Raw genomic sequence first — 20563 nt, forward strand, 5'->3', positions numbered from 1 at the left:
TTGAAAAGATCAAAATATATAAAACAAATGCAAATTTTCAAACCATACTTTATGACATTCTGATATCAATCCTCCACATTCAAATTTATTATTTTTAAAGTATGATCATTTAGTCATGTGGGTTATGTATATGTGTCTGTTTTAACAGAGGAAGTGGGGTGAGAAAGAGGAGTGGAAATGATAAATTGATGTTCAACTTAGTAGCTTTCTTACATATCAATAATGATCAGCTATAATAGGTTATTTTTTTTATTTTCAAGTTATTCCATAAAATTTTGTCTGTTTTTAAGAGAAGTCAAAGTCAAATGTCTTAAATAGCTATTTTAATTATTTTGATAATTATTTCCTTACCAATTCTCTGACTTTACAGGCACAAAAAGTGACATCCCTTTTCACCTACAGACAGAATCACAATTTTTCAGAAGTAGTCATCCCTGAGGCAAGCTTCAATAAATAGTTTTGACAATAAATATGACAACCTGTCCAACTAAACTCATTATCAACCTTTTGCAACATTTTTGTTCATTGTATTAATTCTAAATTAGTATTGCATATTATTGTTATACTTTAAATGTTTACTTTAGAAATTTCAGACAAAAAAATTTAGAAATATATATAAATCACTAGATCTCAACACAAATGTATACTTTAGAATCATTAGCCACTGCAATAGTAATTCTAGAACCAATTAGGTCAACCATGATGATGTTTAATTTTTAACTTAATTTTTACTAATGAAGAGTCACGTAACAATTATTTAATAGGAAAATAGCATTCAATTATTCATAACTTTCTTGAAACATTTCTTTATCATTGAATATGATTTTTTAGCCATCACTCCTCATCAAATTTGATCCAAAACTGCACAGAATTGAAAAATGCAAACTGCTAAAAATAATTATCTGTACTTATGACAAAAATTTTCTGCTGGGAAAGTAACATTCATGTACAAAAAATGCACATTAGTCTAGGAAGTAAGCACTGAGAGGCTTATAATATAAAACAATACTACTCATCAGTGTCTTGGTAAATCTAACCATTTTCTTATATTAATCTAGTCAACTGGGTTATAGTTTTTTTAGCTGGCCACTGGAACATATACACATGTACCATGTACCTATTTATTTTTGTTTTCTATTTGCTATCCATTTTCCTTTGTATGCTATGAAAATAAAATGCCAAAGACTAAAGAAAATACTTTTAGCAGACTGGAAATAGTTTGAGCATAAGATGCATTTCCATTTTCCTTGCCAGCACGGAAAGTTGCAGTGAGCAAAACCTTTTCAGGATAAATCACTTTGACAATCCCTGGTGTGGAGATGGTAACAGTTTATCACTTCAGATTGTCAGTGTGTTTGCTTCTGGGAATGAAGTAAAAAGATCAAGTTGCCTGAGATCCCCAATGTGCTGCATCACCATCAGTGCACTCCCTGGAGCAAGCAGAATATTTGTTCTGGTATCAGCCTTGTTGGGCTTCTTATTTAAGTGGGTAAATTTCAACTAGATACAAAGTGTCATCTTTATTACTCTGAATGCTAAATGTTCCCTAGAATGTTGTAAAATAAATAGCTATTACGTGAAGACATTAAAATAGAAAACTAATTGTTCTCCTTTTAAAGCATCGCCTTATATATTTATCAAAATAATGAAAGTACAATAAAATAAATAGGGTAGAAAAATGAACTACATGACAAACAAGGAATAGAAAGAGAAATACAAGCAATACTGCTATATATGATTAGAAACACAGCAGGTGTCTATGAAGCACATGGAATTGGTCATCGAGATCCTTGATTAGCTTTGCCCAATTGCTTGGGTGGTTGAGCAGAGAAATTTGATTGCTGATTGGGTTACCCAATCTGGTTGCTAGGATGACCTAATAACCGGACCAGTCATTTACAGTCCAGTTATTTTGATTATCCTGTGACTCAAATTGCCCATTTCATAAACTTATCCACTGCTCAGATCTCAACTTGTAAGTGATTGAGGTGATCAGCCACATAGAAATGATCAGAGTACTCAATTTTAGAACATAAAATTGTGAATGAGATGAAGAAATGGAAAGAAATTCTGTTCTCAAAATCTAAAAACTGATATAATGAATAAAGTTTTTCCCTTATAATATAAATGTTCTCAGCCTTGTTCTTATTTCTAAATTAAAATCTAGATAATCTTTTTGAAACCTTTCTCAGCTGACAAAAATCAGTGTATTGAAAGAAGTCAGAGAAAATTAGTTCATTTCAGTGAATATGAATGAAATGAACTGCATTACTCATGATACTTGAGTGGCATTATTTAACTGATTATAATTATACAACAAATTAGGTATTTGTTTAATTGAAATTTGCCCAAGGAAACATTTCACAAATTTCTTACAAATCTAGTTATTACTAATCTTCAATTGCCATGGTATATAAGACAGCTCACCTCATAGTATAGGTATCCCACCACTTCCCCCTCCATAGCTTAACTATTTAACATTTATTAATACTTTTTTTCTTCTGAAAAGATATTTAGGGCAAGAGGGATATTGTTTACCAAGACTATTCTTATAGATTGTGCAGGCACAAATCTACCTTGAGTATATTTTTATCAGCGTTCCAAAAGTCAAATCACATGTTGTATCCCTGTATATGTTCAAACCTTACATTTACAGATTTTTCCCCCAAAGCCCTGATTTCGGTAGCCTTTCCCATATAGCATAAAACCTCTCAATACATTCAGATATGCTGATACAGTTTGTCTTCTAGCCTATTTTGTCTTCTAGTCAATTTTTCAAGGGAATTTTTTGTGAAAGAACCTCATCCTAAACACTGCAAAATATGTTCATTCAGCAAGGCAGTGGTAAAAGGTAAGAAAATATTCTCTGTTGAATACCTTGTATTTATATCACTTTGAATTGTGTATTTAACGTTAAAAAATATATATTTTGAAGAGTCTCTTGGAGGTCACAGAAGATGGTGGCGTAGGAGGACACTGGGCTCACCGTGTGTCCTGCTGATCACTTAGATTCCACCTACACCTGCCTGAATAACCCAGAAAACCACCAGAAGGCTAGCAGAATGGAGTCTCGGGAGCCAAGCACAGAAGAGAGGCCCACAGAAGAGGGTAGGAAGGGCAAAGAGGCGGTGTGCCCTCCATGGACTGGCGGGAGGGAGCTGGGGCACAGGGGCAGCCCGCCGGCCAAGCAGAGCCCCTGAGTCTGGCTTGCAAAAGCAGAGGGGCCGGAAGGAGTGTGCTCCTACAGCAAGCAGGATTTAGCATCTGGGAGGTCATAAGTTAACATCTCTGCTCGGAAAGCGGGAAGGCTGGAGGACAAAGGGAGGGAGAGTTGCTGATCCACGGGACGACAGAGCCTAGTTTGGCGGGGAACAAAGGCGCTCACCAGTGCCATCTCCCTCGCCCATCCCCCAGCCAAAATCCCAAAGGGAACCAGTTCCTGCCAGGGAACTTGCTTGCTCCATGCAAACACCCAAGGCTGTGCTTCTGCGGAGCCACCCCTCCTGCAGCAGGTCTGACTCCCTCCCTCTGCCACAGGACCCCTCCTGAAGTGGATCACCTAAGGAGAAGTGAGCTAAGCCAGCCCCTCCTGCCCCCTTGCACCTTGCCTACCCACCCCAGCTAATACGCCAGATCCCCAGCACCACAAGCCTGGCAGTGTACAAGTAGCCCAGACAGGCCACGCCACCCACAGTGAATGCCGCCCCTAGGAGAGGGAAAGAGAAGGCACACACCAGTCTGACTGCGGCCCCGCCCACAACTCCAGTTATACACCACAGCACAGGGGAAGTGCCCTGCAGGTCCGCACCACTCCAGGGACTATCCAAAATGACCAAACAGAAGAATTCCCCTCAAAAGAATCTCGAGGAAATAACAACAGCTAATGAACTGATCAAAAAGGATTTAAATAATATAACAGAAAGTGAATTCAGAATAATGGTCATAAAATTAATCGCTGGGCTTGAAAAGAGTATAGAGGACAGCAGAGAATCTATTGCTACAGAGATCAAGGGACTAAGGAACAGTCAGGAGGAGCTGAAAAACGCTTTAAACGAGATGTAAAATAAAATGGAAATGACCACGGCTCGGATTGAAGAGGCAGAGGAGAGAATAGGTGAACTAGAAGATAAAATTATGGAAAAAGAGGAAGCTGAGAAAAAGAGAGATAAAAAATCCAGAAGTATGAGGGGAAAATTAGAGAACTAAGTGATACACTAAAAAGAAATAATATACGCATAATTGGTATTCCAGAGGAGGAAGAGAGGGGGAAAGGTGTTGAAGGGGTACTTGAAGAAATAATAGCTGAGAACTTCCCTGAACTGGGGAAGGAAAAAGGCATTGAAATCCAAGAGGCACAGAGAACGCCCTTCAGACGTAACTTGAATAGATCTTCTGCACGACATATCATAGTGAAACTGGCAAAATACAAGGATAAAGAGAAAATTCTGAAAGCAACAAGGGAAAAACGTGCCCTAACATATAAAGAGAGACCTAGAAGACTCGTGACTGATCTCTCTTTTGAAACTTGGCAGGCCAGAAAGGATTGGCACCAGATCTTCAATGTGTTGAACAGAAAAAATATGCAGCCGAGAATCCTTTATCCAGCAAGTCTGTCATTTAGAATAGAAGGAGAGATAAAGGTCTTCCCAAACAAACAAAAACTGAAGGAATTCGTCACCACTAAACCAGCCCTACAAGAGATCCTAAGGGGGATCCTGCGAGACAAAGTACCAGAGACATCGCTACAAGCATAAAACATACAGATATCACAATGACTCTAAACCCGTATCTTTCTATAATAACACTGAATGTAAATGGATTAAATGAGCCAACCAAAAGACATAGGGTATCAGAATGGATAAAAAAACAAGACCCATCTATTTGCTGTCTACAAGAGACTCATTTTAGACTGAGGACACCTTCAGAATGAGAGTGAGGGGATGGAGAACTATTTATCATGCTACTGGAAGCCAAAAGAAAGCTGGAGTAGCCATACTTATATCAGACAAACTAGATTTAAATTAAAGGCTGTAACAAGAGATGAAGATGGGCATTATATAATAATTACAGGGTCTATCCATCAGGAAGAGCTAACAATTATAAATGTCTATGCGCCGAATGCGGGAGCCCCCAAATATATAAAACAATTACTCACAAACATAAGCAACCTTATTGATAAGAATGTGGTAATTGCAGGGGACTTTAACACCCCACTTACAGAAATGGGTAGATCATCTAGATACACGGTCAATAAAGAAATAAGGGCCCTGAAGGATACATTGGATCAGATGGACTTGACAGATATATTTAGAACTCTGCATCCCAAAGCAACAGAATATACTTTCTTCTCGAGTGCACATGGAACATTCTCCAAGACAGATCATATATTGGATCACAAAACAGCCCTTCATAAGTATACAAGAATTGAAATTATACCATGCATACTTTCAGACCACAATGCTATGAAGCTTGAAATCAACCACAGGAAAAAGTCTGGAAAACCTCCAAAAGCATGGAGGTTAAAGAACACCCTACTAAAGAATGAGTGGGTCAACCAGGCAATTAGAGAAGAAATTAAAAAATATATAGAAACAAATGAAAATTAAAATACAACCATCCAAACACTTTGAGATGCAGCAAAGGCAGTCCTGAGAGGAAAATACATTGCAATCCAGGCCTATCTCCAGAAACAAGAAAAATCCCAAATACAAAATCTAACAGCACACCTAAAGGAAATAGAAGCAGAACAGCAAAGGCAGCCTAAACCCAGAAGAAGAAGAGAAATAATAAGGTTAAGAGCAGAAATAAACAATATAGAATCTAAAAAAACTGTAGAGCAGATCAATGAAACCAAGAGTTGGTTTTTTGAAAAAATAAGCAAAATTGACAAACCTCTAGCCAGGCTTCTCAAAAAGAAAAGGGAGATGACCCAAATAGATAAAATCATGAATGAAAATGGAATGATTACAACCAATCCTTCAGAGATACAAACAATTATCAGGGAATACTATGCAAAATTTATGCCAACAAATTGGACAACCTGGAAGAAATGGAGAAATTCCTAAACACCCACACTCTTGCAAAACTCAATCAGGAGGAAATAGCTTGAACAGACCCATAACCAGCAAAGAAATTGAATCGGTTATCAAAAATCTCCCAACAAATATGAGTCCAGGACCAGATGGCTTCACAGGGGAGTTCTACCAGACATTTAAAGCAGAGATAATACCTATCCTTCACAAGCTATTCCAAGAAATAGAAAGGGAAGGAAAACTTCCAGACTCATTCTATGAAGCTAGTATTACTTTGATTCCTAAACCAGACAGAGACCCAGTAAAAAAAGAGAACTACAGGCCAATATCCCTGATGAGTATGGATGCAAAAGTTCTCTATTAGATACTAGCAAATCGAATTCAACAGCATATAAAAAGATTTATTCACCATCATCAAGTGGGATTCATTCCTGGGATGCAGGGCTGGTTCAACATTTGGAAATCAATCAACGTGATACATCACATGAATAAAAGAAAAGATAAGAACCATATGATCCTGTCAATCGATGCAGAAAAGGCCTTTGACAAAATTCAGCACCCTTTCTTAATAAAAACCCTGGAGAAAGTCGGGATAGAAGGAACATATTTAAAGATCATAAAAGCCATTTATGAAAAGCCCACAGCTAACATCATCCTCAATGGGGAAAAACTAAGAGCTTTTTCCCTGAGATCAGGAACACGACAGGGATGCCCACTCTCACCACTGTTGTTTAACATAGTGTTGGAAGTTCTAGCATCAGCAATCAGACAACAAAAGGAAATCAAAGGCCTCCAAATTGGCAAAGATGAAGTCAAGCTTTCGCTTTTTGCAGATGACATGATACTATACATGGAAAATCCGATAGACTCCACCAAAAGTCTGCTAGAACTGATACATGAATTCAGCAAAGTTGCAGGATACAAAATCAATGTACAGAAATCAGTTGCATTCGTATACACTAACAATGAAGCAACAGAAAGACAAATAAAGAAATTGATCCCATTCACAATTGCACCAAGAAGCATAAAATACCTAGGAATAAATCTAACCAAATTGTAAAAGATCTGTATGCTGAAAACTATAGAAAGCTTATGAAGGTAATTGAAGTAGATATAAAGAAATGGAAAGACATTCCCTGCTCATGGATTGGAAGAATAAATATTGTCAAAATGTCAATACTACCCAAAGCTATCTACACATTCAATGCAATCCCAATCAAAATTGCACCAGCATTCTTCTCGAAACTAGAACAAGCAATCCTAAAATTCATTTGGAACCACAAAAGGCCCTGAATAGCCAAAGTAATTTTGAAGAAGACCACCAAAGCAGGAGGCATCACAATCCCAGACTTTAGCCTCTACTACCAAGCTGTCATCATCAAGACAGCATGGTATTGGCACAAAAACAGACACATAGACCAATGGAATAGAATAGAAACTCCAGAACTAGACCCACAAACGTATGGCCAACTCATCTTTGACAAAGCAGGAAAGAACATCCAATGGATAAAAGACAGTCTCTTTAACAAATGGTGCTGGGAGAACTGGACAGCAACATGCAGAAGATTGAAACTAGACCACTTTCTCACACCATTCACAAACATAAACTCAAAATGGATAAAGGACCTGAATGTGAGACAGGAAACCATCAAAACCTTAGAGGAGAAAGCAGGAAAAGACCTCTCTGACCTCAGCCATAGCAATCTCTTACTCGACACATCCCCAAAGGCAAGGGAATTAAAAGCAAAAATGAATTACTGGGACCTTATGAAGATAAAATCTTCTGCATAGCAAAGGAAACAACCAACAAAACTAAAAGGCAACCAACGGAATGGGAAAAGATATTTGCAAATGACATATCAGACAAAGGGCTAGTATCCAAAATCTATAAAGAGCTCACCAAACTCCACACCCAAAAAACAAATAACCCAGTGAAGAAATGGGCAGAAAACATGAATAGACACTTCCCTAAAGAAGACATCCAGATGGCTAACAGGCACATGAAAAGATGCTCAACGTCACTCCTTATCAGGGAAATACAAGTCAAAACCACACTCAGATATCACCTCATGCCAGTCAGAGTGGCCAAAATGAACAAATCAGGGGACTATAGATGCTGGAGAGGATGTGGAGAAACGGGAACCCTCTTGCACTGTTGGTGGGAATGCAAACTGGTGCAGCCACTCTGGAAATCAGTGTGGAGGTTCCTCAGAAAATTAAAAATAGACCTACCCAAGATCCAGCATAGCACTGCTAGGAATTTACCCAAGGAATACAGGAGTACTGATGCATAGGGGCACTTGTACCCCAATGTTTATAGCAGCACTCTCAACAATAGCCAAATTATGGAAAGAGCCTAAATGTCCATCAACTGATGAATGGATAAAGAAATTGCAGTTTATATACACAATGGAGTACTACGTGGCAATGAGAAAGAACGAAATATGGCCCTTTTTAGCAACATGGATGGAACTGGAGAGTGTGATGCTAAGTGAAATAAGCCATACAGAGAAAGACAGATACCATATGTTTTCACTCTTATGATCCTGAGAAACTTAACAGAATCCCATGGGGGAGGGGAAGGAAAAAAAAAAAAAAAGAGGTTAGAGTGGGAGAGAGCCAAAGCATAAGAGACTGTTAAAAAGTGAGAACAAACTGAGGGTTGATGGGGGGTGGGAGGGAGGGGAGGGTGGGTGATGAGTATTGAGGAGGGCACCTTTTGGGATCAGCGCTGGGTGTTGTATGGAAACCAATTTGACAATAAATTTCATATATTGAAAAAATAAATAAATAAAATCACACACACACAAAAATAAATAAATAATAAAAAATAATAATATGTATTATTATATAACAAGCATTAATAAAACTTTTTGAAATATTGAAAAAATATATATATATTTTATTTATGTAACTTGTTAAAAAATAACCAAGAAACTGAGGCACAAATAATAAGGTAAGAAATCTTGCATTTCATTAAAAAGGAAAAAATACTCTTTGCATTCTCCCTGGAGTTTCCTTATCCATTTCCTGGAATCAAATGATAAGAGAATAGTTGTAGTCTCAGACAAGCACACAATTTACTTTCCCAATATTGCCATCCTTTTGGAGGAACAGAAAGCAAACATGTAGACCACAGACTTACAATGAACAAGTCAACAGGGGACATGAGAGAGAGACAGAAGACCAGAAAGTACAGGGCAGAAATGATGGCACCCACCCTTAGCTTACTGGTTTCCTTTTATTAAAATCTGCATATTCTGAGCTTACTGCTTTGACTGATGGTTCTTACTCAAAACTACAGCTAATTTGGTAGAGACACTATCTCAGTTAAAAATTTAGGAACTGTTTTAGTTTATAGACCTTCTGTCTTCACCTTAGATATTACAGAGGTGCTTATTTGCAGAGAAAACGTTATTTAAATTAACTATTGTATAAACTTTGTATAAACTTCGTTAATGCTGTCAGGATTTGGGTTCATCAAAAGTGGATTTTTCTAGGAATATTCTCAGAAACAATACCTGAGGGGTATGAAAAAGAAGCAAATTGGGTAAAGAAAAATGTTGGGCTACAATATAGTCACAATACATCACATGACCCCACAAGATTCTGTGAACCCAGGAAAGCCCTTCACAGTTATTTCAGGTGGTAAGGGGGCCAAATCCACATACCCCTACGTAGACCAGTCCTTTTAAGCAGGCTGTCCCAAGAAGGTAAAATGACTCTCTGTAGTCAGTGGAAATTTCCAGAGAGGACTGCTACTGCAGGCTTTTAGCAAAACCATTCCCACAAGCTGGATGAATATTCTTTGAGTCCTGAAAGGGGATCTGGGTCTAGCAACATACCATTTCCCAAAAACACAATATTTATTTATTCCTAGAGATGATTGTTATAATCTAGAATAGGTTACGAAGGAGTGTGCTGCAGGACATGTGTGGGTTCATTAGAGACTATAGGGTAAATGAGGAAAATACTGAATTGATTTAAATCTAAGTCTAATCCAAACAACTTTGAAATTAATAGCTAATCTATTGAAAAATGAAGGTAACTCTCCAAATGTTTAAAAATAAAGTTATGATTCAGAGTCAAATACTTCCATATCCCTGGCTCAGGAAAAAAAAAGAATGTTTAAATATAAAGTGTAATAAAAATCATTACCAAGACCCATGTCAAGGAGCTTACCACCTTTTTCTGCCAGGAGTTTTAGGTTTTTTAGGTTTTAATGTTTATGTTTCTAACCCATTTGACTTAATTTTCGTGCAGAGTGTAATATAGTGGGTCAGTTTCATTCTTTTGCATGTGACTGTCCAGTTTTCCCAACACCATTGTTTGAAGAGACTGTCCTTTCCCCATTGTATATTCTTGGTTCCTTTGTCATAAATTAATTGACTATATATACATAAGTGTACTTCTGGGCTCTCTATTCTGTCCCATTGATCAATGTGTCTGTTTTCATTCCCATACCATACTGTTTTAATTACCTTAAATTTGTAACACAGTTTGAAATCAGGGAGTATGATGCCTCCAGCTTTGTTCTTGTTTTTCAAGATTGCTTTGGATATCTGGGATCTTTTATGGTTCCATAAAAGTATTTGGATTATTTGTTCTATTTTTGTGAAAAATGACATCATATTTTTGATAGGAATCACATTCAACCTGTAGACTGTTTGCGGTAGTATGGATATTTTAACGATATTGATTCTTCAATCCATGAGCACAGAATCATCTTTCCGTTTATCTGTGTGTTCTTTATTTCATTAATGTCTTATAATATTCAATATGCATGTCTTTCACCTCTTTGGTTAAATTTATTCCCAGGTGTTGTATTATTTATTTTTGATGCATTGTATATAAGATTATTTTCCTATTTTTCTCTTTTGATAGCTCATTATTAGTGTATAGAAACAAATTTTCCTGCAATTTTACTGAATTCACTTATTAATTCTAATATATTTTTTTTAAATTCAAGTATAATTAACACAGAGTGTTATATTGGTTTCAGGTGTACAATATAATGATACAACAATTCTATATAGGTATTCAGTGCTTATCACAACAGCAAGTATACTTTTAATCCCCTTCACATATTTCACCCACCTCCCCTCTGACAACTACCAGGTTGTCCCCTATATTTAAAAAGTCTGTTTTTTTGTTTGTCTCTTTTTATCTTGTTCATTCGTTTTGTTTCTTAAATTCTACACATGAGTGAAATCATATGGCATTTGCCTTTTATGATTGACTCATTTCACTTAGCATTATTCCCTGTAGATCTATGTTTTTGCAAATGGCAAGATTTCATTCTTTTTATGGTTGAGTAGTATCCATCGCAAGCATATAACTACATTTTCTCTATCCATTATTTTTCCATTCTTTATTCATTCATCTATGGATAAATACATGCTGATTCCATATCTTGGCTATTGTAAAAAAAATGCTGCTATAATCATAGGGGTACATAGTGCTAGGAGTTTTTTGATTGAGTCTTTATGGTTTTCTATATATAGTATCATGTCACCTGCAAAAAGTGATGGTTTTACTTCTTCCTTTACAAGACAGATGAACTTCACTTCTTTTTATTGCTTAATTGCTCTGACTAGGATTCCCAATACTAGGTTGAACAAAGATGATGAAAGTGAAAATCCTTGTCTTGTTCTTGGTCTTAGAAGAAAAACTTTTAGCTTTTCACTGTTGAGTATGATTTTAGCTGTGGGCTTGTTATATATGACCATATGACCATTATGTTAATGTATATGTAATGTAATGTATATGTTAATATACATTCCCCTATACCTGCTTTGTTGAGAGTTTTTACCATAAATAGGTGTTGAATTTTACCAAAGCTTTTTCTGCATCAATTGAGATGATCATATGATTTTTAACCTCCATTTTGTTAATGTGCCATATCACGTTGACTGATTTGTGGATGTTGAACCATCCTTGCAGCCCTGGAATGAATCCCACCTGATCATAGTGTATGATCTTTTTCATATATTGTTTAATTTCTTCACTAATGTTTTGTTCAGGATTTTTACATAGGTCTTGGTGATGACTTTTTAAATCAGGAAAAAAAAACAAAGGCAAAAAATAAACAAGTGGGGCTGCATCAAACTAAAAAGCTTCTACACAGCAAAGAAAATCATCATGAAAAGGTAATCTACTGGATGGAAGAAAATACTTGCAAATCACTGCAAATCATGCACATGAGAAGTGACTAACATCCAAATTATGTAAGAACTCATGTAACTCAATAGCAAAAAAACTAACAGTCTGATTTCAAAATGGGAAAATTGTCTGAATAGACATTTTTGCAAAGAAAACATACCAATTAGGCAACAGATACATGAAAAATCCTCAACAGCATTAACCACAAGGGAAATATAAATCAAAACCACAATGAGGTATCACCTCACACTTGTTAGAATAGCTATCATCAAAAAGATAAAAAATAACAAGTTTTGGTGAGGATGTAAAGAAAAGAGAACTCTTGTGCACTGTTGGTTGGAATGAGCCATTATGGAAATCAGTATGGAGGTTCCTCATAATTGAAAATAAAACTACCATACGATCCAGTAATCCCACTTCTCAGTATTTATCTGAAGAAACTGAAAATACTAACTTGAAAGGTATATGCAACCCTATATTCATTTATTCATTTCAGTATTGTTTCAAATAGCAAAGATATGGAAACAACCTAAATGCTCATTGATGGATGAGTAGAAAAAGAATTGTAAAATAAAAAAAAGTATACACACACACAAATATACATATATATATAAATGTACACACACATTCATATATATATATATATTTGTGTAATATATATATTTGTGTAATATACATATTTGTGTAATATATATATATATTTCTGTTTTATATATATATATATATATATTTCTGTTTTATATATATATATATATATATATATATATATATATATATATATATATATATTATACAAACACAGACACATAATGGAGTATAATTCAGCCACCATAAAAAACAATGCATCTTGTCATTTGTGACAACATGCATGAACCTTGAGGGCATTATGCTAAGTGAAATAAGTCAGACAAAGACAGATGCTGTATAATCTCTCTTACATATTGAATCTGAAAAAAAAAAAAAAAAGATAGGTAGGGGCTTCTGGGTGGCTCAGTAAGTTATGCAACCTACTCTCAATTTAGGCTCAGGTCATGTTCTCATGGTCCTGGTGGGACCAAGCCCTGCCTCAGTCTCTGTGTTGGGCATGGAGCCTGCTCGGATTATCTCTAAATAAATAAATAAATAAATAAATAAATAAATAAATAAACATTAAAAAAAATAGAAATGAATAAAAAACAAATATAAAACAAAACAACAGAAACATAAACCAAGGTTGTTGATACAGAGAATACAGTTGCCAAAGGCAGAGGTGAGGGTGGGAGATATGGGTGAAGGGGGTCAAAGGTAAAAAGAAAAGAATATAATAAAGCTAGCTATTAGTTATTCTGAACACATAATTTAAGTTGTTTTGATGCAAACACAGTGGTAACTACATTATATATATTAATTTAGCGGTCCTATGCATTTTTAAGTACTACAAAAAACTTTTTAAAAATAAAATTGAAAAGAAAAACACCAAATGCACAAAAGGGATTAAAAAGCAGCTTCCCTTTCATCTGCAGGAAAAAAAAGGGGGGGGGGTGGATTCTGACAAATTATTCTTCTGTTCACTCTTCAAGCCATCTTCTAAGGCACTGTTGTGTTTCCCTGAAGTTCCAAGCTAAGTGCTATTAAATCTATCTAAAGTATATTACAAATTTATTAACCTCATTTATCTGAAGACAACAATTGTCACCCTTAGCATATTTTTTAAAGACTTAAAACTATCTCTTTTTTCCATTCTTGATATCCTAAAATTCACTTTCCATAACTCGGACAGGAGAGTCTTTTTAAACTATCAATTAGGTCTTGTAATTTTTCACCTGGCTTTGGTCATTACTATATTCTTGATTTATATAATGAATGTTAATATATTGTAAAGGTATGTAGTAAATGCTCAATAAACATTTGTTGAATAAATATTATTCTATTGCCTAAAACTCTTGAAAGATTCTCTATCACACTTAGGCTAAAATAGTTTAATGGTTGGGGCACCTGGGTGGCTCAGTTGGTTAAGCGTCCAACTTTGGCTCAGGTCATGATCTCGCGGTTTGTGAGTTCAAGCCCTGCATCGGGCTTTGTGCCGGCAGCTCAGAGCCCGGAGCCTGTTTCAGAGCCTGGAGCCTGTTTCAGATTCTGTGTCTCCCTCTCTCTCTGACCCTCCCCCATTCATGCTCTGTCTCTCTCTGCCTCAAAAATAAATAAACGTTAAAAAAATTTAAAAAATAGTTTAATGGTTATAATTCTCAATAGGATACATTATTTTTTTTTTGCCTGTCCCTTCAGCCTTCTCTTGTACCATTCCTAACCCTATTTAATTTATTCATTCTCATTTTAAAACCTAAACTTTAACACTTCCCTCTTCATAGAACATTATATCCCCCTGATACAGTGCTGAAGCACTGTATTTTGAAAAGTCAAATCCATATCCAGAGTTAAGTGTCTGCTCTAGAATGAATGAAAGAGCATTCTATAATGGAGACTGACCAGTATAATCAAACTGCCATCATGTGGCTAGCTGAGGACTCCAGGGAATGGTGGCATATCAAGGAGTCAGTGTTGGTCTCTGCTGCTGGCATATTGGGTACTTGGCAAAAAGTCATAGCCAGGTCATCCTTGATGAGTAGGGGTCCATGTTGCTGAGTCCATGCACAACTTTCTTCTCTGTCACCATAGCCACTTCTTTCATGAGCGCACTAGGTAGTCACAGGGGTGCCTAAGCAAAGAGGCTGGCTGGTATTTACAAAACAGGCCATCTTAATCACTTGATTATTAAAATTCTCCTCTGCTGATGTCACTTTCTGGTGAGCATTCAAATAAGAGATACATCTTCATGCTGTTTGCCATCTTTATATCTTTTTTGATGAGGTGTCCAGTCACATCTTTCAATGATTATTAATAGCATTGTTTTAATTCATACTTATTTAAAAGTTTCTTATGTATTCTGTAATTTTATAAAATTTTTAAAATTTTCTAGAGAGGAAGGCTAAGGGGGGGGAGGGCAAAGGGAAAGGGGGGGAGAGGGAGAGAGAGAGAGAGAGAGAGAGAGAGAGAGAGAGAGAGAGAATATCTTTAGCAGGCTCCACTCTCAGCTTGGAGCCCAATGTGGGGCTCTATCCCCCATGACTGGAATCATGACCTGAGCCAAAATCAAGAGTCAGACACTTACCAACTGAAGCACCCAGGTACCCCTTCCTTATGTATTTTGGGTAAAATTCCTTTAACATACTTAAGTTTTTGCAAGGATTTTCTCCCAGTCTGTGGCATGCTTGTGCTCTCTTAACAGCATTTTTCAGAGAATAGTCGTTTTTAATTTTAATACAGCTCAATTTATTGACATTTTCCTTTTCATAGATTATATTTTCGGTATGTGCTTTTTGTAGCTAAAAACTCATTATCAAACTCAAAGTCACATAGAGTTTCTCCCCCTCCAATTTTATAATCTTGTTTGTAACATTTATGTCCATATCCATTTTGCCTTAAGTTTTGCACATGGACTTCCAATTTTTCCCAAATTTGTTTAGAAGACTATCCTTTTCTCCTTTGATTTGTCTTTTTTCTTTGTCAAAGACCAGTTGACTATATTTGTGTAGGCCTATTCATTGGTTGTCTTTTCTGCTTTATTACTCTATGTGTCTATTTGTTCATCAAAACCATACTGCCTTTTTCACTGTACTTTATAAGTCCTCCAATTTTCTTCTTCAGTATTTTATTTTATTTATTTATTTAAACATTTATTTATAATTGAGAGACAGAGACAGAGACAGACAGAGCATGAGCATGGGAGGGACAGAGACAGGGAGAGGCACAGAATTCAACGTTTTTTTTTTTTTTTTTTTTTTTTTTTTTTATTTATTTTTGGGACAGAGAGAGACAGAGCATGAACGGGGGAGGGGCAGAGAGAGAGGGAGACACAGAATCGGAAACAGGCTCCAGGCTCCGAGCCATCAGCCCAGAGCCTGACGCGGGGCTCGAACTCACAGACCGCGAGATCGTGACCTGGCTGAAGTCGGACGCTTAACCGACTGCGCCACCCAGGCGCCCCAAGGCACAGAATTCAAAGCAGGCTCCAGGCTCTGAGCTGTCAGCACAGAGCCCGACGCAAGGCCTGAACTCACAAACTGCGAGATCATGACCTGAGCCAAAGTTGGACACTCGACTGACTGAGCCACCCAGGTGACCCTTCTTCTTCAGTATTTTATTGACTCTCCTGGGTCTAAGATTTTTATAATCTGTCAATATCTTTAAAATAGCTTGCTAAAATTTTGATAGTGATTGTGTTGAGTCTATAGATGAGATTTAAAATCACGTCTTAAATGATAATGAATTTATACATATGGAATATTTCTCCATTTATTTAAATCTTCCATTCCTTTCATTAAAATTTTGAAATTTTCTACATATAGATTCCATGTAGTTTGCTACATTTACTCCTAGATATTTCATTTTTGGAGGGCTATCATAATTGATATTTAAAAAAAAATTTAAATTCCAAATTTTCTTTGCTACTATATAAGAAAGTAACAGAACTTTGCATTCAATCCTATATCCTGAGAACTTGCCATATTTACTTATGCTTTTTCTGTATCAATTATTGATCATATGATTTTTCTTCTTTAGCTTGTTTATGTGGTAGATTACATTGACTGATTTTTGAATGTTGAACCAGACCAGCATACCTGGAATAAATTTCACTTTCTAGTGGTGTATAATTCTTTGTATACATTGTTGGAATTATTTTCTAATATTTCTTGAGGATTCTTGCATCTATTAATATGAGAAATATTGGCTTTTATTTTTTCTCTCTCTCTCTTTTTGTAATGGCTTTATTTGTGTTTGGTATTAAAGTAATGCTGATCTGATGGTTAGAAACTATTCCTCTTCTATATTTTCTTTCCTAAATGTTTAGTAGAATTCACCAATGATTTTTTATTGGTCTAGTACTATCTTTTGTGGGAGAGTTTTTTTTTAATTCAATTTCTTTAACAGATATGAGCTCATTCAGATTTTCTATATCTCCTTGGTTGTATTTTTATAATTTGTGTCTTACAAGAAATGGTCCATTTCCTGCACATTATCAAGGAGTTATTCATAGTATATCTTTATTATCCTTCTTTTGCCCATGGGATCAGTAGTACAGACCCCTGTATCATTTCTGATATTGCTCATTTGTATCTTACTTTCCTTTTTAGATTGTTATTCTGTCTAGAGATTTATTAATTTCATTTATCTTTTTTTAACTAGTTTTTTTGTTTGTTTTATTGATTTGCTTTTTATTACATCTCATAATATTTCCTGAAGTAGACTGTAATATATTGAGTAATAGGGACATAGGTAAATAGGCCTTCGGGGTGAGGTTGTATGTTAATCTAGCTGGGGCTCATTTAGCTGTGCCTAGTGTTTGCTGTAGTTGTAGGTACCAGAGGCTTCAAGTCCCTCTAGGACTTTATTTTTGTCTCTACTGTTGAATTTGCACTTCCCTAAATACTCCCTCTCATAAAAGGAAGTAATCCATTGTTATTATACTTGATCCCTGTGGTAAATGTGGTAAAGCTTGGGGGAAAGGGAAGCATATTATAATTTTATAGTATTCTAAAAGCATTCCAATAATGAAATCTCAGTTTTTTAGTGGGCTTGTGTCAATAGGCTGTGACTTTGACAACTGTCTCTGAGTCTACCCCACAGCCTCCACTTAGGACAGTCAGGTAGGCCAGAGCTCTCTAGTTGAAGAAAGGCTCTTTCTGCACATCGAATAAGGCTCTGGTACAACTTTTTTTTCCCCTTGAAGTATAGGTCTTTGTTATGAAGAACTCCCTAGAACTGCCAGAGCCATGAGGGTATCTGTCTTGGTTCTTCATCATTTTAACCTCTTCATCTTGGAATAAAGCTCATGAAGTTATGAGGACCCACTAAGACTATATCTCCAAGAGATTCTCTCTCTCACTATTGTTTACACTCCACTTTCAGTAACTCATCAAAAATACTATTGAAGTATTCTGACCAGCTTATGCTGCCAGCAACTTCTGCTTCATGTAAGTATATTTTGGCTATAATCTCTAGATTCACCTGCCTCTCCATATTTCCCAATGGTGGTTTGCCCTGTAACCTCAATTCTCAGATGAGCCAAGAGAAGTCATTGATTTTTAATTTGTTCAGCTTGTTTTTTTATTGTAAGGGTATGAGTGACAATTCCAAGCTCTTTACATGTCATAGCTGTACTCAATTAACTCTTGAGCTTTTCCTAATCTGCTAAAGGTTACTGTCTTATGCAATTTACATCACTGTGAGAAAACATATTAATTGCTAATATTTATCGATCACTTATGTGTCAAGCAGGTATGGCTTTAAGAAGTTGACACAAATTAATTCGTTTGGTTCTCATAGCAGTCTATAGGATAGTGATTACTCATATTATCTCTATGTTACAGATATAAAAGCTGTGGGAATGGAGATTAAATAACATAAAATATTATAAGAACATAAGTGATATGCAATTGAGATTTAAACCTAGAAGGACCATGTAAGCTTACCGTGCTATAGAAATATACACTTGCTACTTATAATAGCTAACCTTATGATATTTAATTTCATGAAGTGCCCAGGCATTTGAAAAAATTCTGAATGTGTCTATGACGGTATTTGTGGATGAGTTTAACATTTAAATTATGGGCCGAGTAAAGCAGATTGTCCTCCCTAATATAGGTGGGCCATATCCAATCAACTGAAGACTTGTGTAGAACAAAAAAGGCTATTAGGGAACTTCTCCTGCCTGACTGCTTTGAGATGTCATGGGTCTTTTCTAGCCTTTGAACTTGAATTAAAACATTGGCTACTCTTGCATCCTAAACCTGCCAGCTTTTGGAGTAGAACTTACATTAATTCCTTATAATCAATTTTTCTCTCTGTGTGTCTCTTTTACTCTCTCTCTGTGTCTCTGTTTTCCCTCTTTTGATCTATCTGTTTCTCTGAAGAACCTTGACTAATATACTGTGTTTATCCACCTCTATAATTGTTTAATTCATTAATTTACTTACCTATTTATTCATTTCTATGATAAGCTTTAATTAGAACACTTATCTCAAAAACAATAAAGGACAATATTGATAAATTCAAGAATATCACAATTAACTTTCCACATGACAAAAATATAATCAAGGTCAAAAAACAAATGATTAACTGTGTGACAAAATCACTCACAGGATAAAAGTTCTGAATTCCACAATTCACAGAGTTTTTACAAATCAATAATAAATAAATGAAATCCAAGAGAATACTGAAGAATAAAAGTATTGTGTTTCTAATAGGGAAATACAAATTTTAAAGGAACCTAAGAAAAATTTGCTATCAGAGTATATTGTATAATAATTGCAAGATTTTATCTTTTGAAGAGAAATTATCATCAGGAATGTAAGGTACATTGGTAGAAACTCCTCTTTGGGAGGGAGAATTTTGCCAATATTCATAAACATGTACATACACACACTCAGCAATTTCACTGCTGTAACTTTAATACATAAAGTTACTGCTATAAATTTGCCATCAAGTTTATTGCAATAAGACAAAATAATCTTGCCAGCAGTTTCATTTGGAAAAAGGAATCAAGAATTAAAATTCATTTTTATGCATACCATTTGCATCATGTACATTAATTTCAACTGAATATTATATATATATATTCATACATATAGTATGTGTATATGTATAGTATATATATGATATATATACTTTATTTATTTATTTATTTTTTATTTTATTTTATTTTTTTTTAATTTTTTTTTTCAACGTTTTTTTATTTATTTTTGGGACAGAGAGAGACAAAGCATGAACGGGGGAGGGGCAGAGAGAGAGGGAGACACAGAATCGGAAACAGGCTCCAGGCTCCCAGCCATCAGCCCAGAGCCTGACGCGGGGCTCGAACTCAGGGACCGCGAGATCGTGACCTGGCTGAAGTCGGACGCTTAACCGACTGCGCCACCCAGGCGCCCCATGATATATATACTTTAAATGGACTATACAACTCAAATTAAGCAAGACATTAGATATAAAAAAAATGATAGAGCATATTTCTTGTCATTGAGAGGCTCGGAGTCTAATGCGGTCCAAATGAAAATCATGGACAGAAAAGTAAAAGAAATGAAAACTCTCTAGTGGATAAAATAAAGTTGTTATATAACTTGATATCTTTGGCTGTGCAACAGTCTAAGAATGTTTGAGTATGAGTAAATATAAGGGAGTCTTGGGAGATGTAGCTGGAATGATAGACATGGTTCAGATCACAAAGTATTTTCTTTGGCATGGTATTTGGTTTTTACTCTTCGGAGTATAAAGAACGCCTTGAAGAATTTCAAGCAAGTAAGTGAAGTTATTAGGTATGACTTTAGAAAAAAGAT

General features: G+C 35.7%; 1 long non-coding RNA gene across 1 annotated transcript in view; it reads right to left on the reverse strand.

Annotated features, from left to right (window-relative positions):
• The window catches only part of LOC132693326 (uncharacterized), a 47605-nt gene that overhangs the window by 12399 nt on the left and 14643 nt on the right, over window positions 1-20563 (reverse strand). The gene's annotated exons all lie outside the window — the stretch shown is intronic.

Source organism: Panthera onca, chromosome B1 (assembly GCF_046562875.1).
Source record: "Panthera onca isolate mPanOnc1 chromosome B1, mPanOnc1 haplotype 2, whole genome shotgun sequence".
In the NCBI taxonomy this organism is placed as follows: domain Eukaryota; kingdom Metazoa; phylum Chordata; class Mammalia; order Carnivora; family Felidae; genus Panthera; species Panthera onca.